This window comes from Melozone crissalis, unplaced genomic scaffold (assembly GCF_028551555.1).
Source record: "Melozone crissalis strain CALT ecotype California unplaced genomic scaffold, PUWL_Pcris_2 ptg000066l_1, whole genome shotgun sequence".
Classification (NCBI taxonomy): domain Eukaryota; kingdom Metazoa; phylum Chordata; class Aves; order Passeriformes; family Passerellidae; genus Melozone; species Melozone crissalis.
In genome coordinates this window covers 3,625,612-3,645,569 of record NW_026535844.1, presented here as the reverse complement: position 1 = coordinate 3,645,569, position 19,958 = coordinate 3,625,612, and the positions used below count along the sequence as shown (strand labels likewise).

Here is a 19,958-nt window from a genome sequence, read left to right as displayed (position 1 = left end):
TGTGCAACAGAAATAATTTCTTTCACAAATAGCCCGGCTGTGCAGAGAAAATCATTCCATGCCATGTGAGTTTTTCAGGATTTTTCCTAAACTTTATGTAGTCTGAACCAGTCTAAATCCACTGCTTTAATGTTCCTTGTTCCCAATTGTGTAAGTTTTTAGTATTTGGTTTCCTGTTGGACCCGGATTTCTTTGACTCTGATGTGAATTCCGTCTCAACACTCCTGGATTTCCTTCTCAGACTTTTCCAGCCCAGGTGTCTCCAGCTCTGCCGGGGGCAGTGTCTGGGGTAGCTGTTGGTTGCTGTTTGCTGCTGGGCAGTGTTGATGTTTTGTTGCTGGTCGTTATCTCTGTGGGTGTCTTTTGGGCTATTCCCAGTCTGTTGGGATGTTAAACTCATCTCCATTGAGTGGTGTAGCAGCCCTTAAATAAAACCTTTAAAATTCCTTTTCCCAAGGCAAACCTTTGACTAGAGAGACCCTTCTGAGCAGAGAAAGAAGATTTAGAAGAAATAAACTTCGTACATTTTGCAGCAGTGCAATGTCAGGCAGCCCAGAGTGTGGGTGTCAGTGACTCCAGAGTGGAATTGTGCCGTGGTGTTCCCCAGCAGCTGTGGCAGTGCCGGCCCAGCCAGCGCTGAAGCTGCAGCAGTGGCAGCAAGGCTTGGCCCCAGTGGCTGGAGATGGCAGAGGAGGGTGGCCAGGATTGCAGAGGATTCCAGGCGAGGATCTGTGGGCAGGCGCAGGGGCTTGGCCCGCTGTGGAGCCCTGGCTGCTGCTGCGTTGCCTTCAGGGCAGGCTCAGGGGCGGCCTCCCATCCTCCTGCTGCGGGCGGGAAGTGCAAATCTGCGGGGCTTCAGAGCCCTTGAGGCCAGGCTGAGGGGTCCCCCCGTGTTGAGCTGTGCTGGCGGCTGTTTCTGGCCTCAGGGACACTTGGCATGGGCCCCTTGGCCACCAGTGGTGCTGCTTTGCACTCCTTAGGCAGGAGCCGATGTCCTGGCTGGGTGTTGGCAGCAGCAAAGTGCCAGGGCAGGCTGTGTGCCAGCCCAGCTTGCTGTGGGAGAATGTGCCTTGATATCTGCTCCAGTGGTTGCTGAAGCAGTGAGAATTGCTTTTGCCCCCCTGTTAGGTGCCATGGTGTCAGCAGAAGATGTTGAAGCCTTCCTGCTCAGGGCATTTCAGTGCCAGGCTCTCACCAGCACCCACAGCTGGGCGGGTTGAGCTGAGCATGGGGCGGTGACCTGCGCTGTGTCTGATTGCCCTTCCTTCCCTCCCCTGGAACAGGGTGTTGCTGTTAGACACCACTTGTCCTGGTTACTTCAGAGTGCTTTGGAGAGGCTGCATACCTAGTTTTCCGTATTTTCCTGGGGCTGCCCACACTTCTGGGTTCACTTCAGATAGGCCTCGTCAGACATTTGAAACAGAGGTACAACAGGACCGGCCTCTGTATCCCTTTTCATAATATTAATTTGTGTTACGAGTTTAGCGATCAAATCCCTTCCCAGTAAAACACGATAACAATTAGGAGCAAATAAAAATTCACGCATTTCAAACCCATCCCCCAGATCTCGTAACAGTGATTGAATAAAACCATACATCTTTCCCACTTATCCCCTCATTAATGAAACATATTTTTAGCATTTTCCCCCCCCTTAGGTCTAAGATTCAGAGTGGATTGAGAGACCCCTGTGTCCATCAGGAAATGCCTCCTCTCAATGGAGACCCACCCTGAATGTTCTCAAGGGCTGCAGTGTGGAGGGTCCCTGGTGTGATGGGAGCTGTGACAGCCCTGCCAATCCATGTCCATCAAGGGGTGGACTTGCTGGTCCTGAGGGTGCTGCTGTCTGTGCTTGCAGTGTCCTTGTGCCCTGCAGCTGGAGCCCTGGTTCCTTGCCAGGGGCTGTTTGGGTGGGCTCTCCCCTGGTGAGGAGGGCAATGCCTCTGCCAGGTGCTTGTGGCCGAGCCGTGCCCTGGGTGCTGGGGCCCCCTTGGGCCCTGGGGTTGATCCCTCAGGGGCTGTAGGAGCTGTGCCCTGGCCTTTGCCTTCAGCTTGGCCTGTTGCTGCTCCCCTTCTTGCATTCACCTGCTGTGCCTTTGTTCCCAAGTGCTGCAGGGCCTTCTTGTGCCCCTCCTGCAGCTACCCCAGTGCCTGTGGGTGCTTGTCTTGCTTTACAAGATGGGTGTCTGGTCGGGAAGGCAGAAAAAGCCTCTCTTGGAATGGAGAATGCAAACCCCCTCCCTCTTAATTTTTAGACTTGTGAAATCAAAGGGCTCTCAGGCAAAGATATGGGAATAGGAATACCAGTTCTTTACTAGTGTGTATAATAAAGCAAACAAACACCAACAGCTGCGGCACTGACAGCAAACAGAGCCCGGACCCAGTCCCGGCCTTTGGGCTGCGGCGCTTTGCCCTTGGGTGCAGTTCCGGGCACGGCCGGCAGGGGCGCTGGTGGCTCCCGCGGGGCGGGGCAGCGCATCCCTCCCATGGGAACCTCTCTGAACGGAAATAGAGCAATCCCTTCATCTAACTCTTTCACTCTTTTACCTTCTATAGGCTTTCTCCCATGTTTTGAGAAAGAATTTGGAGAGGACTGCTTTTTAACTGAGCTCCTAGTGTTTCGATTAGGTGCTTCCTGTAGAGAGAGAGAGTTTCCCTGAACAGCCGGAGCTGTGGTTACCAAGGGGACGTAACTCAGAGCAGGACGGGGTCAGGGGAGGATATCCCGCTGAGGCTCGGTGGGAGTGTGGGCAGGGTCTGCTGCCGGAATCGCCAGAGGGGGATCTTCCCGTGGAGCCCGAGGTGGAGCGTGGGTAGCCCCCACATGGTTGATGGCGGCTGATCCGGCCGCTGCCGGCAGAGCAAAGGCAGGTGGGAGAGCCCGGCAGCAGCGGCGGTGCCCAGCGCAGGTGGCACGGGCAGGGCAGCCGGGGATGGGATGGCTGGGACCCCCCCTGGGTGCAGTGGGCGCGGTGACCTCAGAGCAGGCGGCAGGACAGAGCAACCCCCATCTTGCCCAGCATGGCCGGCAGAGCGGCCGCGGGCCAGGCAGTGGGAGCAGGGCACACAAATTGAGCGACAGCGCCGGGGCAGGTGGAGCTGCCCTGGGCAGTGAGGCCGCACCTGGGATGGAAACCGGGGCAGGCGGAGCTGAGGCGGGCAGCGAGCCGGGACCCGGGACAGGCGCCTGGGCCGCGAACGGAGGGGGCAAGACCTGCAGAGGATCCCGCTCTCTTTATGATTTTTCCTCTTGTTCCTCTCCCTTTCATTTCCCCTTTTTCTTTTCTTGTTTTTTTTCTCGGGGCTTTCTGATACTTTAAAGATTTTTATTCTCCTAAAATCTCCTCTCTAACATATGGCATATTCTATTTCTTCTAGATTAAATGTTTTTTTTTTACAAATAAACCCAGAACCTAACAAATCTAAGCTTCTGCATGGATACTTTGAAATGGTCAACCAGCTAACTCATGACCTCCAAATGTTGTTTTTCTCTTCACCTTTTTATTTCTCCTTTGGCAAATTGAACATTTCTCAGTTACTGGCTTTGCTACTCCAAAAGTCCCAGTGCATGCATAGTTCCTTAAAAAATGATCACACAAAGCTTGACTACCCCAGTGGGTTTTCTCATTCAAGTCTTTTAATATTTTCCTAGTAATCACATTTTATTATGAGATTGTCTTCCATCAAGAAATTTCCATTTCCCTGATTTATCTTGTTCACTTCCTATCTTTTTTAATTATTATTTTCTTGGCTTCCCTAAACTTTGGAATTTCCAGTTTTTCCTTGTTTGGAGTTAATATTAACATAACTCAGCTCCATTTTCTGCTTCACCCTTAGCTTTGTGCTCTGCCCCCAGTTTGCCCAGTTTCTCTCTCCTTTGGCCCGGGCTGGGTTGCCCCCGCCCGCAGCGGCTGGAGCAGCCGAGAGCCCCGCGCTGCCCATCCCGACCTGTCCCGGCTCCATCCCCGCTCCTGCCGCAGGCTGCGAGGGCTGCGGGAATGGGGCACCGAGGGTGTGGCTGCTGCTGGGGGAGGAGGAGGAGGGAGGGAAGGGCAATGATAAAGGGAAGGAGGAAGTGGAGATAAGACAGAGGAAGAGGAGGAGGAGGGGGAACGGAAGAGGAGGAGTGGGAGGAAGAGGAAGAGGAGGGACGAACACGGATCAAGGCTGAGGTGAGGGAACCACGCGGTCGATCCCTGCCTGAATTCGCAGCCCCCACCTCTGGGATCATCATCCCCCCATCGCACTGGTGAGCGGGGATGGGGAGCTCAGCCCGGATATCCTGGGGGGTCCCTGTGTTGGGGTTTTGGGGGGATGTTTGGAGAATGAAACAGTCCAAGGCTGAGCGGAAAAGGCCCCTTGGGGGGACATCGGGGGGTGACGGTGGCGGCTGCTGGCCGAGGCAGCCTGGAGGAGCAGAGCCCTGTGTCCCCCAGGAGCCCAAAGTGGGGAGCCCAGAGAGGGGGGGGCGCCGCCATTGGCGGGAGCCTCAAGAGCCTGGAGAGGGGCAGGGGGGACTCCTTGGAGCCGCTGCAGCCCAGAGCAGAGAATGAGGGGAGAAGGGAACCCGGGAGCCCAAACAGCCCCGGCATCCCGAAATGGGGAGAGCGAAGCGGGGGGAGCTTTTGGCATTGCTGGGACTGCCAGCAGCCTGGGCAGGGCGGGCACCGGGCACAAGGGGGTCCCCCAATCCAAGCGTGATCCCCAGCTGGTGGGACAGGGGGGAGCCTCCAAACACCAGAGGGGAGGGACCAGGGACGGGGAACTCCTGGGAGGCTTTTTCAGGGCTGAATCTTGGTGTTTCTGAGGTTTTTCTGGAGCCCAGATGGCCAGTGACTTGTAGAGATGGAGTTGGGCAAAAGGGACTTTCAAACTCAATGTGTGTTGAGGGACGTGAAACAGGAAAGCCTTATAAATATGATTGTCTGGAAAAAGATTTTGAGAATATAGAAAGTGTAAGGAAGATTGAAATGAAAGAGATACCTCAGTTAGTGAACAACTGGAAAACAATGGTGTGGCCTGACTGAAGGTAACCCCCTTCTGATGAAACAATTCCCTCTGCTTGATGACAGGTCCAAGGGTCAGAGCAGACCTTGCTAGCTCAATAGAAGGGGTCCAAAGAGGAGTTTTTAGGGTGTAAAATGTAACAGAGTATGGTGATGTAATGATTCTTACACACTGTATGTAAATTCTGTAGGATTTGTATCTTGTACTAGATTGGTTGGTGAGAAATAGAATATTCAACACAGAAGAAAATTTATTGTGTTATAATGGGAACGTTACTCTCTTATGCTCTTGCCTGTCTTAGTCTTTTACCTTCTTAACCTCTCTACCCCTCTCTTCTCTCGGGCCTGCTCCGAGCTGTGGCTGGCAGCTCCAAGCAGGGCCCTGCACCCAGGCCCTTTGCAATAAACCGCAAGTTCCACGACCTGGCTGCAGAGCTCTCTCATCTCTGTCTGTCCCGACTGTCCTATCCCCCAGTGCTCCTACAAACACTCTCATCCCTTGTTTTCCCCAAACCAGGATTTCCCATTGCCAAGGCCTGGGAGGCTGCGAGGAAGAGGAAGATGCCCCGGGACACTGAAGCAGGTGAGGAGGAAGTCAGTGCCCGTTTCCCCTCTGTGCTGCTCCATCTCCCAGCCCAGCACGGCCCTGGCTGCAGCTCAGCCCTGGGGGGATCTCCTTGCCCTTGCCTGTGGCACGGAGGGAAATCCCATCCTGTCCTTGTCCTTCCTCCCCCAGAGCAGGAGCTGAGCATGGAGAGCAGGGAGGACAAATGCCCGCGGCAGAACCTGGTGGAAGAGGCCGTTTTGAGCGGCTCCACGGCGCAGGAAGCCAACGGGGAGGAAAAGACCCGGAGATGCCGCACGAGGAGGGGCTGCAAACGCAGCCGGTGGGGATCTGAGGGGGAAAGAGCCAGCCTGGGCCGGGAAGGCGGCCGGAGATGGAGCCAGAGCTCGGAGCTGGTGCTCCATGAGCAGCTCCATGATGGGGAGAAGCCCCACACGTGCGTGGAGTGTGGGAAGAGCTTCAGGCGGAACTGTGACCTGATTGTGCACCAGAGGATCCACACTGGGGAACGGCCCTACGAGTGTGGGGAGTGTGGGAAGAGCTTCAGGGGGAACTCCGAACTGATCAGGCACCAGAGGATCCACACTGGGGAACGGCCCTACGAGTGTGGGGAGTGTGGGAAGAGCTTCAGCCAGAGTTCCAGCCTGATTGTGCACCAGAGGATCCACACTGGGGAGAAGCCCTACGAGTGTGGGGAGTGTGGGAAGAGCTTCAGCCGGAGCTCCAACCTAATCAGGCACCAGAGGACCCACACTGGGGAGAGGCCCCATGAATGTTCCAAGTGTGGGAAGGGGTTTCAGACCAGCTCCATTCTCCTCCAGCACTATCGGATTCACAGAGAGGAGAGGCCCTTCCAATGCCCCGACTGTGGGAAGGGATTCAAGCACAACTCCACCCTCTTCAAGCACCGGCGCATCCACACTGGGGAGAGGCCCTACGAGTGTGATAAATGCAGGAAGAGGTTTCCGACCAGCTCCTGTCTCCTCCGGCACTATTGGATTCACACAGAGGAGAGGCCCTTCCGCTGCCCCGACTGCGGGAAGGGATTCAAGCGCAACTCCCACCTCATCACCCACCGGCGCATCCACACTGGGGAGAGGCCCTATGAGTGTCCCCAGTGTGGGAAGAGCTTCTCCAGCAGCTCTAGCTTGACCCAACACCAACAGAGGCACCACTAAGGGAAGCTCTGCGAGTGCCCCGAGTGCAGGCAGAGCTTGGTGCGCTGCTCCAGCTCCATCCCCCACTGGAGGAGGCACTTTGGGCACAGCCCAGGTGAGCCACATTCCCTGTTATCCATGTTGAGAACACACCTGGCTGCTTCGCCTTGTATTTTCACCTTAATTTTTTTCTATTCTCCATCTCTTTGCACTGCAAAAGCCAAGAGGAATGGATCTGTCGCCTCCAAACCACTCAAATCCCAGTGAAAACAGCTCAATCTTACCCCAAAAAGAGCTCAAACCCACCTCAAAAAACTCAGTCCCATGCCAAACTCACTCGATTCCGCAGCCATCAGGCTGAGATGAAGTTGGGAAATGATTTAGAGTGGTGGGATGGAGATTGTGTGGGGCTGGGTGTGTGGGATGTATTTGACAGCAAAGAAAACTCTGAGACACTGATTTCTCTCCTGTTCATGTTCAGTCTGTTGCAGTTCTGTTTGCAGAGTGCCGCCTTCTCAGCTCATTGTCTTTGTGTCCCCTTTTCTCTCCTGCCTCTCTGTGCCTGCTCTGTTTCTCTCTCAGTGTCTCCATGGTGGACCCACGGACCACCAGAGACCCTCCCCTGATTTAATTGACCCCTCCCCTGATTTAATTGACTCCTTCCACCAAAGACCCTCCCCTGATTCAACTGACCTTTCCCTGTTTTAATTCCCCTTCCCCTAATTTAATTGACCCCTGACCTGATTTAGCTGTCTCCTTCCCTGATTTAATTGACCTCTGCCCTGATTTAATTGACCCCTGCCCTGATATAGATGACCCCTCTGTCCCCACAGACCCTCCCCTGATTATTTATTATTTTATTTCCCAATTATTATTTTAATTCCCGGTCCCAGGAGCTGAAGTCCTGAAGGCTGGCAGGGAAATGTCTCTGTAGGATTTTGCTGCATTTCCCTTCAAGGGCAGGAACATCTTTTCCTGGCTGGGAGCTGGAATTGCAGACTTTTGGAATGTGTGCAGGGCAGTACGGACTGGCATCAAACATGGACTGAGATCAAATAGGGGTTGGGATCAAATATGGACTAGGATCAAACAGGGACTTGGATCAAATATGGAGTGGGATCAAATATGGACTGGGATCAATTATTGATTGGAATCCTACAGTGTGAGATAAACTGGACTGAGCTTATATAGACTGGGATCAAATACGGGCTGGTATCAAATATGAATTGGGATAAAAAATGGACTGGGATCAAATCAGAACTGGGATCAACTTTGGACTGGGATCAACTTTGGACTGGGATCAACTTTGGACTGGGATCAAATATGACAGATTTTATGGACTGGGATCAAATATGGACTAGGATAAGCTATGGACAGGGATCAAATATGGACTGGGATAAAATATGGATTGGTATCAAATGGACTGGGTTCCTACAGACTGGGATAAACTGGACTGAGATTATATAGATGTTGTGGTTTGAGAGGAAGTCAGTTTTCTGGGATATGAAGTGGTCAGGCCAGTAGGTGCTCACATTTGAATACTGGCAGCTGGTTTGGCCACTGGGGACATTGGATACGCCTCTGAGAACTCAGGGGTTAAAAAGCAGAGCACTCCCGGGGGGAAGCTCTCTTGGGTTCCAGCGAGGGAAGCAGGTCAGGCCTCCCCTGCCCAGCTCCTGGCTGGTTTGGGGCTGGGTGAGGTAGGCCTGGCCCGAGGATGGAAGGGTGGAAGAGCCCCGAGAGGCATCGGGCAGCCACACCTCCCCCCCAGGAGACAGAGAGAGAGAGACAGAGCGCCTGTGCCACCGTGAAATTTGACATCCTGTGCTGGCAGCACAGCCCGGCTGCCGGCTGCCGCTGTGGGAGCTTTGGGTGGGTAGAGCCCGAGCTTTTAACCCTTTTTCGGACAAGGAAAACTTTGCAGAACATTAACCTTTCCTAGAAGAGAGATAAGAGATGAAATGGAGGAAGGAAATGTGCAAGTGTGAAGGTCTGGGCAAGTGAAAGATGTCGGGAGAGTAGAGAAGAATCTTAGGTGGGAAGAGATGATGGAGTGGCCTTAGCTGGACTTTTCCTGTATAGCCATGGACAGAACCATGTTTCCTGTGACACAGAGACTGCATCCAGGGGGAGGCAATGGCTCAGAGCCAAGAGGGTTCAGTGTTGGTACCCCTGCGCCCCAGGGGGTGAAATTTGGGGGGCACAGGTGTCCCAAAGGTGAGACTGTGCCCTTTTTGGAAGGACAACCCTAGAAGCAGCTCTGGTCCATGTGCAGTGGTGAGAGCACTGGACATGGAAGGAAGATGTCACGATGTTCTCCGGGCGGTGCCACGAGTGACGTGGAAACACACGAGGTTTCAGCGGTGTTTCCTGGGGAAGCCTATGGCACATGAAGGATTCCTCTCCCCTTGATGAACTGAGAATTGATTACCTAAAGGGTGGTGATGGACCGAGAGTTGGTGATTTGGGGAATAGATGTATTGGAAATCTGGTGGGAGGGGGAGGAAATGTTTTTGGAAAGTTTTCATTTTCCCTGTGTGTTTCTTGTTACTTAGAGTTGTAGTTTAGTTAATAAAGGTTTCACTTCTTTATTTCTAAGTGGGGGCCTGCTTTGCTTATTCCTGGTGACATCTCACAGCAGACACCAGGGAGCATATATTTTCATGGGGACACTGGCATTGTGCCAGCATCAAACCTTGACACCTATGCTGCCAGTTGGCCTTTTTCCACCTCTCCAGCCATCCCCACAGAGCATTGGCTACCATCCATGAATCAGTGTAGAGGTAGAGCTTTGGCCATTTCTCTCCCTTAGCATTGTCCAGGCCCAGCTGAACGGCTTTGAGTTCTGTAAGTTGACTTGATCCACCTTCTCCTTCAGCGGCCTCTGCCACCTGTCATGTGGGGCTCCATACGGCTGCTTTCCACTTCTGGTCCATCCCTGTGATGTGACAGGAACCGTCAGTGAAAAGAGCGTAGCGCGTTTCCTCTGGGGGCAATTGGTTATAGGGAGGAGCCTCTCCAGCCTGTGTCATTGGTTCTTGCTGCTCTTCATCAGTAAGACCAAAGTTCTCACCTTCTGGCCAGTTTGTAATTATCTCCAAAATCCCAGGGCGATTCAGGTTTCCAATACGGGCGCACTGTGGGATAAGAGCAATCCGTTTACTCCATGTAGCGTCAGTGGTGTGGTGGGGGGTGGGAACCTTTCCTTTGAACATCAGGAGTTGTGCTTCCATGCCAATCACCTCTGAGGCAGCTTGGACTCTTTCATAGGCAGCCAAGGTTTCCTTCTCTGTGGGAGTGTAGTTGGCTTCTCACCCTCTGTAGCTTCGACTCCAAAATCCCAGTGGTCGGCCTCAAGTCTCCCCAGGCACCTTCTGCCAAAGGCTCCAGGACAAGCCATGGTTCCTGGCTGCAGAATAGAGCACGTTCTTCACCTCTGCTCCTGTCCTGACTGGCCAAGGGCAACTGCATGAGCAATCTCCTGCTTGATCTGGGCAAAGGCTTGTTGCTGCTCAGGGCCCCAGTGGAACTCGTTCTTCTTGCAGGTGACCGGGTAAAGAGGGCTCACGATCTGACTGTACTCAGGAATGTGCATCCTCCAAAAGCCTATGGCACCTAGGAAAGCTTGTGTTTCTTTCTTATTGGTGGGTGGAGACATCGCTGTGATCTTGTTGATTACGTCTGTAGGAATCTGATGCCGTCCATTAATAAGGCCTCCGATCAGCCTTATCATGAAGCAGAGCCTTGGTGCTCAGGATCTCAGCCCCTGAGGAGGGACCGGGTGCCCGAAGCCAGCTCAGGCCAATGCCACGGGGCTACCTTTCTAGCAAGCCTGGTGATATTCAGTTCTATAGTGATTAGCAGCTCTTAGGACCTCAGCTCTTTGCTTGCTGGGTAGTGGAGCCCCGGGCTTGAGGCAGCAGCAGACGGAGAGAGGAGAAGGAGAAGGCAGAAGCTGTTCCACAGAGAAGGCTTTATCTGGGGGTCCGCGAAGGGTCTCAGCTCTTCTTCTTCTGAGCTAGTAGGGTACAGCATGCTACTTTTATAGGCTTGGCAAGTATCCAAACTTGACCAATGGCAAGGGATTAGGGGGACCATAAAATGACCGATAGGTAAAGGCTACCATGGCATTGCCTTACATGGTTATAGAGATAGGTTATAGGGCAGATGTCCATGGAGTCAGGAAGCTTCCTTGCTGCTGTGTCAGCATTCCTTTTGTTAGATTCTCCATGGTGCTTTTGCTAAATGTATGGGGTTTACTACAGTCCATCTTGCCACTTCACTGCCAGGAACTGAATCTCATGACCTGGTCCCTTTACCTTGACTTTTTAATGGCAAAACCAGCTCCCAGGAGGACTTGGATGATTTCCTTCCCTTTCTCAAACACTTCCGCAGCTGTGTTCCCCCCACACAATGATGTCATCAATATACTGCAGATGTTCTGGAGCCTCTCCCCTTTCCAGTGCAGTCTGGATCAGTCCATGGCAGATGGTGGGACTGTGCTTCCACCCCTGGGGCAGTCGGTTCCAGGTGTACTGCACTCCCCTCCATGTGCAAGCAAACTGAGGCCCGCATTCTGCTGCCAGGGGAATGGAGATAAATGCATTGGCAATGTCTATAGTGGCAAAGCACTTTGCTGCCTTGGACTCCAGCTCGAACTGGAGCTCTAATATGTCTGGCACGGCAGCGCTCGGTGGTGGAGTCACTTCATTCAATGCACGGTAGTCCACAGTCAGTCTCCATTCTCCTTCAGATTTTCGCACAGGCCAAATGGGGCTGTTGAAGGGTGAGTGGGTCTTGCTGACCACCCCTTGGCTCTCCAGCTCTTGGATCATCTTATGGATGGGGATCACAGCATCTCGAGTGGTTCTATACTGTCGTCGATGCACTATGGAAGTGGCAATTGGCGCCTGTTGCTCTTCTCCCTTCAGAAGTCCTACTGCAGATGGGTTTTCTGACAGTCCAGGCAAGCTGTTCAACTGCTTGACACCCTCTGTCTCTACAGCAGCTATTCCAAATGCCCATCTGAGTCCCTTTGGGTCTTTGAAATACCCACTTCGGAGGAAGTCTATACCTAAAATGCATGGGGCTTCTGGGCCAGTCACAATAGGGTGTTTCTTCCACTCATTTCCAGTCAGGCTCACCTCAGCTTCCACCAAAGTAAAATCCTGTGATCCTGATCCCCCTGTCACACCAGCAATAGAAACAGACCCCGTCCCCACATGGAATCCTTCCATAAGCCACAAAGGTCCTTCAGGGTAAAGGACTCAATATTTGCATCTGATCTTGCACCTGCTGCTTTGACTCCTGATTTTATGTCAGGAGGCATTGAGGTTCCTTCTCCTTCATCATCATCATCCTCATCATCCACTGGTCGATTGGTCTTGTCCGTGCATTTCCCACTTCTAGTGCTGGCAGCAACAGCCATTGGTTGAGGGTTATTTTCTGGTTTAGCTGCTGGCTTAGGCTCACTATCTGGTTTGGCTGCTGGCTTCGAGCCTGGAGTGTTGGCTGCAGCCTGAGTCACCGGGACAGTTGCTGATTTATCTTCCTGCCCCTCTGCCTCTGTCTGCTGCCCGACAGGATCTAGCAGTGAGCGATGAGCACAAGCCAGGGCCCAGCTCACTGCAATGACCTTCCTCTCCTTAGGCTCATCCTGGGACTTCTCTTTCAGATATTTCCCCACCTCAGCTGGGTTCTGAATTTGTTCGTGGGGAAAATCCCAGACTATAGGGTCAGAGAATTCCTTCAGGATTTGGTCCATATCCTCCCATTTCCCACACCACTTAGGATTTTCCACACCGGGGTCAACTCCTGAGTCAGGGGTCTCATCAGCCCGTCTAGAAATCTCAGCCCTCATCCTAGAGAAGCAGCAGGCTGTATAGATGAAGGTTACCAGACTCAATACCAGGAAGATGGTTTCTTTAACATTGAGGGGAAACTGAACATCCTTCAATAGTGATGCAACAGATTCATAGGAGAAGAAGGAAAGCAAAGGCTGAAAAGCCTCATCCCCTGCTGCTCCTCCTCTAACAAACTGGATGCATAACCATAGCCACGAACCATTCATACCTGGAGCAGACCCTAGCATGTTTATAAACTTTTTACACATCATTACCACCAAGCCCAGCAGGATAGCTATTCTGGTCGCTGCCCCTCTGATTTAAAAACTACATATTAGGGACAATATTAAAGCTATTTCTGGGTAAGAAAATAAACGTAGGGACCACAGAGGTATTAAAATCTCAAAAAACCTTAGGGACCAGAAATGCATGCAAGCCTTCACCCCAACAGACATTATGAATTCAAAAAGCATGGCTATTAACTGCTTTATACAAACACAGAGTAATAGCAACCAAAATGCAGTCAGGATGGGCGCTAAATTTTGTCATGGTTTAGGGCAAATTTGGTAGAGAATCTCTAAAGGGGGCCCCTCCAGAAAGCAAACCCACACGGCCCATCCCCCCAACCGGTTTGGGAAGGATTCCTCAGAGAGAAGTGGAAAGAACCTGTTTATTTAACAGGCACAGCACCCCCCAGCACACAGAATGAACAATACCGGATGACACCGCTCTGAAAAAGGTGACAAATTCAGAAAGTCTCTCTCGGGGGTGGTTGCTCTGTTCTCAGTCCTTCCGGCGCTGGGGCAGCTGCTGCAGCCACAAGGTGCAAACTCTCGGTGTTCCCAGGTCCCAGTCTGGAGCAGGTTTGAGATGGTCGAAAAAGAGGAGAGGACAAACAGTCCAGGAAGGAATTTGGACTGTTTAGCTAAACAAGTTAATGAGCAGGAGCAAAAGCAAGCAGAAGCGAGAGCAGAGAGAGAGAGAGCAAAGCAAAAAGCAAAAGCAGCAAAATCAAGACCCGCAGTCTCTCTGTGTCCCGCCAGGCTGATAAGAATACCCAAACAAAACTTTCACTCCTCAGAGCCAGTCTTAAAGGCACAGAACATGATATCCAGCATTAAGAGAACACATGAATGGGGACACAAGCATCATAACGTCACCCTAGGACACCTTCGAAATCTGGTGCAGGAGCAGTTGGACCAGGGTCATCTGGAGACTTTTACCAGTCCCTGGAACACTCCTGTCTTCTGCATCAAGATAAAATACCGGAAATGGAAGTTGTTACAAGGCCTCTGAAAGGTCAATGCCATGATGGAAAGCATGGGAACATTGCAGGCGGGCATGCCGTCGCCCACCATGCTTCCCGCAAACTGGCCAGTCCTCATCGTGGATCTGAAGGATTGTTTTTTGCAATTCCTTTGCATCCTGATGACAGACCAAAATTTGCCTTCTCGGTGCCAGCAATTAACAATGCTGAGCCCACACAGCGATATCAATGGAAAGTTTTGCGCCAAGGAATGCGAAATTCTCTGGCCATATGCCAATGGTATGTGGCCTGTGTCTTGTCTGGAGTTCACAAGCAGTTTTCTGATGCACGTCTGTATCATTATATGGACGACATTTTAGTGTCTGCATCCAGGACGAGCTGCTGAGGATTAAGCCTCAGTTGCTCAATGCTTTGTATTCTCATGGGCTGCAGGTGGCTCCAGAAAAGGTTCAACAACAACCTCCTTGGAAGTATTTGGGGGTCAAAATTCTGGAATAGACAATCCGACACCAGGAGGTGCAATTTGTACATTTGGTGGAGACACTGAATGATGCCCAGAAACTGGTAGGTGTCATCACTTGGTTACGTCCGTACTTGGGACTGACCAAAACACAACTGTCTCCTCTGTATGATTTGTGGAAAGGAGACAATGGTCCTGCTTATGCATCACAGAAGATGTGGCAGTTCCTGCAGTTGTGGGGTGTGTCACACAGGTTTGGTATCCCTCATGCTCCGACTGGTCAGGCTATTGTAGAAGATGCTTGTGGTACTCTGAAGCGGGTTCTTCAGAAACAAAAATGGGGAATGTAGGGTAAAACCCCACACAGTCAGTTGGCAAAAGCTTTGTACACCATCAATCATCTTACTGTGCCACAGAACTCAAAAAATCCTGTCATTTTGAATCATCACCTTTCGTTGCAGGCTCTGGACGAGACACGTCAGCCTCAAGCGAAGGTTCAGATGCGGAATTTAGTCACCAAACAGTGGGAAGGTCTCTATGACCTTATCACTTTGGGGCGTGGGTATGCTTGTGTATCCACAGATACTGGGGTACCCTGGGTACCTTTGAAGTGTGTTCGTCCTGACCTGCGACTGCAGAGACAGAATCCAGCACACGGGCAAAATGGAAACCGTGACCAAACTGAAAGTCATCAAGTGGATGAATCATTGAGTGATGACTCAGATACAGATGGTGTGAGTGATCACTCCGATGATTCCTCCATGAGTGGACACTGAACATTGTTCATTTTTCCTTTTAACATTGTTCATATTTCTTTCTTTTTTTTTTTTTTTTAATGGAAAAAGGGTGAGATGTCGCCCTGTTCTTTGAAGGTTCTTCTAAGCCTTCTGATGTTTACATTTTTGTAATGGAGTTTCTTACACACTTTTCATGTAAATAATGATTGTTTTGCAGTCCTTTCTGGAGGAGGAGAGAATTGATGGACTGTTTGTTTGACCAGTGTGGTTGGAGAGGTGGCAATTTCATCCTCCAATCCGTGGATGCTTTTGGAATTTTATAAATATCGAGGTCCAGAAAAAAATGTGCATTTTTTGCCTTGGACATCTCAGGGTGTGAGTGTCGTTCATTTTGTGTCGTATTGCGACACCCTACCTCTCTAAGCAGCTGGATGCAGCAGCTAAGGGGTGGCCAGGGTGCCCCAGAGCTGTTGTGGCAGTGGCAGTGAACATCCAGGAAGCACACAAGTTCACCCTGGGCCAGAAGATGACAGTGCTGGTGTCCCACACAGTGTCTGCAGTGCTGGAAGTAAAGGAGGGACATTGGCTCTCCCCACAGAGATTCCTGAAATACCAATCCATAATGGGGGAACGGGATGATGTAGAAATTGCGGTAACTACCATTGGGAACCCAGCTTCTTTGCTCAGTGCTTGTATGGGAGAAATGGTGTGTGACAGTGGTCACAAGGGTTGCAGGATGAAGAGAGAGGCGAGAATGTTGACCTCATGTTCAGACGGCTTGATTTATTATTTTATGATATATATTACATTATGACTATACTAAAAAGAATAGAAAGAGAGTTCTCAGAAGGCTAGCTAAGCTAAGAATAGAAAAGCAATGAATAACAAAGGAGCTGTGTCCCGGCAGAAAGCAAGAACAGCTCTGCCGTGAGTGGTCAGTAAATCCAAACATCCCCCAGATACCAATCACGGATCCACCTGTTGCATTCCACAGCAGCAGATAACCATTGTTTACATTTGTTGCTGAAACTTCTCAGCTTCAGCAGGAAAAATCGTAAAGAAAGGATTTTAATGAAAAGATGTCTTTGACATGTCAGCTTTTTTATTTAGTTTATTAAAAAGTGTTTGTAATTTTCTCTGCTGTGCAGAGAAAATGATTGTGGTTATCTGTTGCCAATCAAAACTTCACTTAAGTGCTGGTGTGGAATGAACAGGGAATTTCTTCACCTGTAGAACATACAATTCTATCAAATCACCAAAACGATTTTGCAATATAAGAAAATGCAAAACCAATGCAAAGAAAGTTCAAGCCCAAACAGCTGAGTTTCAGGAAAAAGTCCATGGACTGAAGATGTTCCTCTTTGCCATCTCTGAAAGTCCCTGTTGGTCCTGAAACAGGCTTGCTGCAGAAAAGTCCATCAATAGTTATCAAAAGCCATTGACAGTCATCAAACAATTTCAAACAATTTGAGACAACTTCTGGAATGTCCTGACACAGCCCTTTATTGAATAATTTTGGCCTGAAGCTAATTTTTGGTCCTTCAATGCTTCAGTGCTGCTGCCAGCTATTTCAACTCTTTTTTTTTTTTTTTTTTTTTTTTTTTTTGTGATCAAAAAGAGCAGCAGCAGCAGAGCAGCCAAAGAAAGTCCCTGTGGGGCCCTGGCCCATGTGGAGGGATCAGGAACCCCAGATCTGGCCCACAGAAAGGCGGGCCGAGACCGACAGGGAGAAGCAAAACCAAACCCATCAGGAGGCCGGGAGGTGGCCCTGGCCCAGGGACCCGAGCCCAACAGCCCAGGCCCAACATGGCAGGCGGGCTCTGCCTTCCCACAGCCTGGCCCCGCACTGCCAACGGAATGGTGACCAAACGCTTCTTTTCCCCAAAATCACCAAGGCATGCCAGCAGCAGGGAAACAGAAGAAGCCCCAAGAACGCTCATCTCGTGTCTAGGAATGTTTTTTCTCCACAGCAAACAAGCCATGATCACTTCCCGCTGTGCCCTCTGCAATGCAAATGCAACAGGTGTGTCTCCCATCTGCTTCACGGCACCACCCCCTCTGGGCTGGGGACCAAAGGCAGAATTCTCGGCACCCACCTGCCCCTCGCCGCTGGGGCGCGAGAGGGGCAGCAGAGGGATTCGCACCCCTCAAGGGAAAGCAACTGACCAAACACCCCCAACCCGCCAAGAACGCTGATTTTGAACGCAGGCAGACGGGCTGCACCCACAGCCAGCTGTCGGGCCATGCCTCCTCCACGGAAAGGGAGGCCGGCGCCCTCTTCCCCTGTCCCACCTTCCCCCGCAGGGGCAGCCCCGGGACAGCCCGAAAAACTTGGGGGGGAAGCCACGCTGGGTGCAGGAGCAGCTGCGGGCTGCTCCGAGGGTCCCGTGGGTTCGGCGCCGTCTTCAGCATCATCCTGAACAGGCACTGGCTCGGTTTGAGGCGGCGGGGCCGGAGAGGGGGCTGGTGGACGCAGCAGGACAGCCGGGGGGGCGGTGCCGAGTCGCTGTTGTCGCCGAGGGCGTCTCCTGCCAACAGCGACGCAGCCGCAGGGAGCGGTGTTTCTGAGCTCTCAGGCGCAGGCGTGGAAGCCGGTGAAGCCACGGGCAGGACACCCGGGGAGGCGGCCGCGGGGCGGGTCCAGGAGGAGGCCCTGCAGGCCTGGCAGGAGGGACTCGGAGACCGGTGCTGCCCCCATCTCTGAGCGGGGCAGGGCCAGGAGGCCGGCCAGGGCGGGGCCTGCAGGGCTGTAAGGGGCGGTGCAGCCCACTCCCATCCCCCCGGAGAGAGAGAAGGGGGGGAAGGGATGGCTGCATCTGAGCATGCTCCGAAGACGCAGTAAAAAAAGCTTCGGCTCCTGGCGAAACTTCACCCCCCACTGCCGGGATGCAGGGGGGCTGGGAAGCAACAGATCATCCCCCTCCACAGGATCTTCTCCCGCTGGAGTCAGAGGAAATGGGATGAGCCCGTTGCAGTTGGCAATCCAGGGAAAAACAGCTGCTCTCCGGTTCAAAACTGGAAAGAACATCCTAAATGCTGGATAAATCTGGGGCTATCCAAACCCACGGTCCAAAACGAATTGGAAAATGGAGTCCATGCACTCCCATAAGAAAGCATCAAGGGCACAGAGCACATTCGTAAAGAACCCAAAAATCTTTGCCCATCAAAAAAACTCACAGAAATCTGTCTCCAACAGGCAAAGTCCGTCCTCTTCACCCCATTTTTGACAGAGGGCAATAAGCTTCTCCTCTGAAGGGGAGAACCGAACCTCCTCCTCTATGGGGGAAGCCCTCCACATCAGCAGCCACAAACTACCAAGGGCTGCATTTTCAGGAAGGGAAAAGCCAACAGTACCTTTTGAAAGAGTCCAGCATGTTCTTGCCAGCTCCATTGCACTACTGTGCTTTCCGAACATCTTCCTGGAGGCTTTTCAGAAGGTTCTCTTTGTGGTCAGCCTTGCTGTGAACTCCAAATCAGGATCTTCATTTCTTCAGCTCCTGGCTAGAATCCACTTCTGTGGTCACTTGTGAAGCAACCATCAATGCCACACATTCGGGGTTTACCCAGTGCAGCAATTGTTCCTCTGGGGGTCTCTCCAAGTAATTTGCTCTTCAGACGAGGGGTCACCAATTGATGGTTTTGTCCTCCTCACTCACTCAGGGTTCACCAATTGTCACAGTGGTCACATGGGTCTTCAGGGTGTAAAGAGAGACGAGAATGTTGACCTCATGTTCAGAAGGCTTGATTTATTATTTTATGATATATATTACATTATTACTCTATTACAAAGAATAGAAGGAAAAGTTCTCAGAAGGCTAGCTAAGCTAAGAATAGAAAAGAATTAATAACAAAGGTCTGTGTCCCGGCAGAAAGCGAGAGCAGCTCTGCCAGGAATGGTCAGTAAATCCAAACATCCACAGGAGACCAATCACAGATGCACCTGTTGCATTCCACAGCAGCAGATAACCATTGTTTACACTTTGTTGCTGAGGCCACAGCTTCTCAGAAGCAAGAAAACTCCTAAAGAAAGGATTTTTATGAAAAGATGTCTGTGACACCCCACCTATCTCTCTAACCCTCAGATGCCTTGCCTGCCTTTTTGCCGTGGATCTTGTCCTCTTAGAGTTCTGTCGTTGTCCTGGTGTGAGGGTTGCTGTCCTGTCCCAGCGGGAGGGTTCCGCTCTGGTCTCCCTGTCAGGGTTGCTGTGTTGTGCTGCTGTTGGGGGAAAAGGCTGTGCTGTTGTTAGGGGGGCTGCTTAGGCTGAGGTGAGGGCTGGGCTGAGGGCTGGTGCACCTGTACCCTAACTTGCCTCCTAAGCTGTTCCCTGTAGCCCTGATCTCCAGTGCACTGTGCAGCCCTCAAGCATTCTCCCTTGACCCCTCAAGCCCTCCATCAACCCCTCAGGCTCTGTCTGTCACCCTCAAGCCCCCCCGTGCCCCTCAAGGCCCCTCTCAGCTGCCCCTCAGCTCCTGTGTGTCACCCTTAATCCCTCTCCTTTGCCTCTCAGCCCCCAGCTTCTCAGTGTCACCCTCCAGCTGCCCCTGCCACCCTCAGCATCTCTGTGTGTCACCCACTGTCCCCTCTCCCTGCTCCTCCCTCAGCTCCCACCCTCTGCCACCCTCCAGCCCCCACAGTACCCCTCAAGCTGCCCCTCAGCCTCTGTCATGCCCTGAAAGGACCCTAAAAAACCCTCTCAATTCCCTAAAAAAGGCATAGTTTTCAAAGTGTCCTAAACACCCCTCAAAAATATAGAAATAGCCTCAGAATACACTAAAAATACCCTGCTTTTAAAAAGCCCTGAAAACACCCCTAAAAATCCCCAAAGAACCTTTTGAGACTACAGAGAGATTTTTTAAAGAGCTCTGAGAATACCCCTAAAATCTTGAAAATGCCCTGATAAGACCCTAGAAAAGCCTGAAAAAAAT

At 51.7% G+C, this 19,958-nt stretch overlaps 1 pseudogene; it reads left to right on the top strand.

Moving 5' to 3' along the window:
- The window catches only part of LOC128945470 (zinc finger protein 208-like), a 463,302-nt pseudogene that overhangs the window by 42,324 nt on the left and 401,020 nt on the right, over positions 1-19,958 (top strand).